Below are 5861 nucleotides of genomic sequence, written 5' to 3' on the forward strand. Positions count from 1 at the left end.
ACTCTCATTCTCTATACTTTGACAAGGTGTAGGTCTCTGGGTTAATTACTATCTATTATTAACATGGTATTTCTCTGATGATGCACTTAAAATGCATTTAGAGTATAAAGATAATGCATTATCACTTGATAATGATAATTTAAAGATATAATGGTAAGTCATTATGAGTCAGTCTGACACTGTGTTATTTTGTAGAATAATAGTAATATGTTCTTTAGGGGCTGAACCTGTCTACCATAGGGTCTTACCCTAATAACAGTGCCAGGTATGGATTTAATCTTGTAGAGTAAGCCCTAAACCAATAATAAGGTTATTGGTTACTCAGTGACATTTACACCACTTTTGCACCAGTAGGCATGCCTTGCTGGGCTGGTGGTCATTATGGCTTGCAGAGTTCATGGCTAGAGCATGATTGATGATTACTTTTATCCTCTGATAGAGCACACAACATTTTCAGCACCATGAAGGCTAGCAAGTAGGGCTGAAGCTTACAGGTCAATGCCAGTTTGATTTTTTCATGTTATATGACCCAAGTATTTGACATCTTCAGTAGGATTATGTTGAGTAGTTTTATGTCAATTTGACACAGTCAGAGACATCCAAAAGGAAAGAACCTAAATTGAGAAAATGTCTCATAAAATCTAGCTGTAGGACATTTTCTTAATTAGTGATTGATGAGGGAGGGCCCAGCCCATTTTTTTGTGGCATTATACCCGGGCTGGTGGTCCTAGGTTATATAAAAGGCTGAGTAAGTATAATGAGCAAGCCAGTACTCCTCCACAGCCTCTACATCAGCTCCTGACTCCAGGTTCCTGCACTGTTTGAGTTCCTCTCTCTCTTGGCATTCTTCAATGATGAATAGTGATTTGGAAGCATAAACTAAATCAAACTTTTCGTTCCCAAGTCACTTTGTCATGATGTTTCACTACAGCAACAAAAACATCAACTAGGACAAGCATCTAACTGTTAAGTTCTGTAGAATAACTAGGAGAAATGACAATAGCTTATAATGTTTTGGAATCTATGGAAGTGAGTGTGGTTATACTCACTAGTACTTCTAGTGACCACTTGGGTTTGCTTACTGTTACTATGTCCTTAAGCTCTGCTAACCAAGATATTTTGTTTATAGAGAGGAAAATGCTCCTGCCCAGAGACACAACAAATGTTACATTGAACTAGAAGCTCATAATTCCTCCTGGACATTGGTAATTCGGCTTCTGATACCCTTAAAGCAACAGGTTAACAGGGCTTAACAGTGTTTCGAGGGGTAATTGATCCAGGTTACCGATGTGGAATTGAAATTGTATTGCTTCTCCTGAAGGGAGGTAAGAAAGATTTTTGTCTGTAGTGCAGGAGGTCCTTTAGGAGTTTCTTGGTGTAATCATATCCTGTGATTAAAGTCAATGGTGACTATAACAATCTAATACAGGCAGGGTGACAAAGGGCTCAGGAATTAAGATATGATTTATTCCTCCAGGAAAAAACCTGCTGAAGTGCTTGCTGGGGTTAGAAGAAAATACAGAATGGGTAGTACAGGAAGGAAGTTATAAATACCAAATAAGGGCATGTGACCTTTGTATTGGTCAGATATAAGGGCAGGTGATTTTTTTGTATTGTTCTGTGTTTGAGCAGGTAAAAGGCATCTGTTAACTTTATAACTCTGCTTTGACTGTATAACCAAACCACTATCCATGTCATATGAAAGGATGACATGTAAAAATAAGCCATGAGGACTCTGGAGCCAACAAGATTTATCATGCCTCATCCAGTCTCAGATCTGTTCTCATGTTGAGGGATTAGTATATAAATCACATGTCTTGTAGTCTTTCTTGGCTTTTTCCTTCATGTCTGTAGCCAAGATTTTCAGGAGATCTCCCCCAGTTAAATCTGATCTTTATTAATTTTAAAGAAATCCATATATTTTTGTTTCCTGTGGAAATAAAAACATAAATTCTCTCCCAATATAACACATTTTCTAACTTCCATTCTGAAGTCAAGACATCTCTAAAGTATATAGCCTGGTTTAATAAAGCAGTCACTCCCATAATTCAATGTCTCTCAGCAGCTGCTGTTTGTTTATTAGCATTCAAAAAATTCAGTCACCAAAGCACTCTGCAGATCCAGATGTACTGTGCATTGCTGATCTTTATGTGGCTAATTCTTTTTATATTAATTTACTCTTTTTTTTAAAGACTATTATTTTTAAACTATTTTCTTCTATGACTGTTTATACCCATTTTTTTACTGTATCTGTTTAAAGGTTTTTCTCAGTCTAGACTACTTTATTGCATGCCTGTAGCCTTTTATGACCTCCTGAGCCAAACCTTAATCCCTCTGCATGGCCCCACACATGGTACTTGGCTGGCTCAAGCCCAGAGGTAGCTGCCAGAAGCTGTGTCTCTGTATGCGAAGGCCTGTCTGAAAGACTGGTGAACTAGGATGACATATTTGACTCTGTGTTTGCATGTTTGGAACTTTTAAAAAAGCTTTCTCAGGTTATTTGTAGAAATACATGCCCCCACACTGGATGCCATATGGAATGAGTTTTTCTCTGTCCTGCCAGCCAGCTCTGAAATAATGACATGGAGACTTATTATTGATTATGAAAACTTAGCCAGTAGCTTACGCTTGTCCTACTAGCTTTTATAACTTAAATTAGCCCATATTTGTATTAATCTATGTTCTACTACATGGCTTTTACCTCTCTCCCATTTTGTGTGCACAGCTCACTCCATGTCCCAATGGTATTTCCTGTGCACCTCGATTATTCCCAATTCCTTTCGCTGGAAGTCCCACCAATGTCTCTTGCCAAGCTATTGGACACTCAGCTTTTTATACCAATCACAGCAATATATCTTCACACATTGTACAAATATCTTGCAACAATATAATATGCTACATATAATTTTACATGCATACATAGATATATAGGTTTAATTCCACTGTGGAAGTTAAGAAGACTACTACAAAAATGAAAAATAGATTAATAATTTATTTATTAGTTCAATTAGCATGTATCAATTAGTATTTGCAATTTAGAGGGATATTTTTTAGTCTTTGCCTACATAAGTATGTGTACACATGCATATTTACAAATTCACCTATCTTTGTGGGTATGCATAAAGGCTCAATATATTATATGTATGATACATATTACTCACGTTACTTCATGAATGATGTCTTAAAATGACATGTTAACCCACTTTCTTTTTTTATATAAGTAAAAAGATTTAATCCACAGTATAACAAAATTTGCACTGAAGAAATTTCCTAGGATTATTGTATATTTAGCAGCCAGTAATAGTGTGGCTTGTTCTGGTTGTTTCTTGCAAATATCATCTTTATGCAAATGGCTCTTTCTGCCTATCTAGGCACTGACTTTATGAATCACTAACTGGGTAAGGTCAACATTTGTGGGTGAATCATGAAAATGTTTGTGAAGTGGAATGAATTTGATAATACAAGTTACTTTTATGGTAATAGTGAATTAATATCATCATGCTCCTTAAAAATAATTACATATACAATTTCTTTAAAATGTATACATAGCTTTTCTTTAGAGGATCATGGTTCATGCTTCACATTTTCTTAATGTTATTATATTCTCTGATAGTACTAATAATATTTACTTTATTTTATAAATAAAATAATGAACAACGGTTTCCTTTTTGTTATTTGAAAACATAAATTACTATTTAGACATTGCAACTATCACCCTAAAATGTGAAGTTAGTCTGTGAAATATCATGCTGTATTTTTCAACTGAAATTTTTCTGCATTTCAATGTGTTTTCCCCTTAGTTCCCAAGGGAACTTGTTAGACAAAATGCAAGTTTTATTTTTAAAATAGCTCCACTATGTTCACCAGCCTCACTTATACCTGTTCTGTATGGGATTCTATTACTTACACAACATATTTCCTTATAGATTAGTTTTTTCTCATTATATTTTGGCCAATTAACTTTAAATACTCAAATAGTGAATTCGTGTAAGTGGGTAGTATAGATTTTTATTTCAATAATGTTGTGATAATATATTATGATGTATATTGGGAAGGTTATAGTACTGCAATTCTACACAGTTATTTTAAGGTATGGTTTCTCTGATTGTACAAGTACTTTGTAATACAAATCAATTTTAGAAGCAGTTAACTCATGAATTCCTTAAAAATGTAAAACAAAAACACATATTTTATTTAATGCATTGGTAATTGAAGGAACAAATAGGATGCTAAAACCAGTTCAAAAAAGGTTTTGAATTACTGATATGTGATAGAGTTTGTAGAGTAATTTGTATCAGGTTGTTTCAAGGTAAGTTCTGTGACAAGAGATATGTAAAAGTAGTCTACTCACAAGTCCATAATACCATGTTTGTCTTTCTGTGTCTGGGTTACCTCACTCAGGATGGTCCCTTCTAGTTCCATCCATTTGCCTGCAAATTACAAAATTTCATTTTTCTTTCCACCAAGTAGTACTTCAGTGTGTAAATGTACCACTTTTTTTTTTATCCAATCTTCTGGTTGAGGTGTATTTAGGTTGCTTATAGGTTCTGGCTATTCCAAATAATCCTTCTGTGAACATGGTTGAACAGATGTCCTTGTTGTATGAATGTACACCTTTTGCATATATGCCTAAGAGTGGATTTGCTGGATCTTGAGGTAGACTAATTCCTATTTTCCTGAGAAACCACCATACTGATTTCCAAAGTGGCTGTACAAGTTTGCACTCCCACCAGCAGTGGAGGACTGTTCCCCTTTCTCCACATCCTCTCCAGCATAAACTGTCATTGGTGTGTTTAGTTTTAGCCATCCTGACAGATGGTATCTCAGAGTTGTTTTGATTTGCATTTCCCTCATGGCTAAGGATGTTGAGAATTTTCTTAAGGGCCTTTCAGCCATTTTAGATTCCTCTATTGAGAATTCTCTATTTAGTTCTGTACCTTACATTTTAATTGGATTATCTGGTGATTTGGTGACTAGCTTCTTGAGTTCTTTGTATATTTTGGAAATCAGCCCTCTGTCAGATGTGGGGTTGGTCAATATCTTTTCCCATTCTGTGGGCTGCTGTTTTGTCTTGCTGACTGTGTCCTTTGCCTTACAGAAGTTTCTCAGTTTTAGAGGTCCCATTTATTAATTGTCAATCTGAGTGTCTGGTGTTATGTTCAGAAAGTGGTCTCCTGTATCAATTCATTCAAGGGACCACCTACTTTCTCTTCAAAGAGGTTCAGTGTGAATGAATTAATGTTGAGGTCTTTGATCCATTTGGCTTAAGTTTTGTGGATGGCAATAGATATGGATCTATCCGAAATCTTCTACATGTCAGCATCCAGTTATGTCAGCACCATTTGTTGAAGATGCTTTCTTTTTTCCATTGTATAGTTTTAGCATCTTTGTCAAAAAATCAGGTTTTCATAGGTATGTGGATTAATATCAGAGTCTTCAATTCAATTCCATTGGTCTACCTGTCTGTTTTTATGTCAATACCAAGGTGTTTTCATTACTCTAGTTCTATAGTAGAGCTTAAAGTAAGGGATGGTGATGCCTCCAGAAGTTCCTTTATTGTACAGAGTTGTTTGGGTTATCCTGGGTTTCTTGTTTTTTCCATATAAAGTTGAGTATTATTCTTTAAAGGTCTGTAAAGAATTGTGCTGGGATTTTGATGGGGATTGAATTGAATCACAGATTTCTTTTGGTAATAATTGCCATTTTTACTAATGTTGATCCTACCTATCCAAGAGTATGGGAGATCCTTCCATTTTCTGGTATCTTTTTTAATTTCTTTCCTTAAAGACTTAAGTTTCTTGTCATCAGGTCTTTCACTTATTTGGTTAGGTATGTACTCACTCATAAGTATATATTAGACA

The sequence above is a fragment of the Cricetulus griseus genome, chromosome 7 (genome assembly GCF_003668045.3).
Source record: "Cricetulus griseus strain 17A/GY chromosome 7, alternate assembly CriGri-PICRH-1.0, whole genome shotgun sequence".
Taxonomy (NCBI): Eukaryota; Metazoa; Chordata; class Mammalia; order Rodentia; family Cricetidae; genus Cricetulus; species Cricetulus griseus.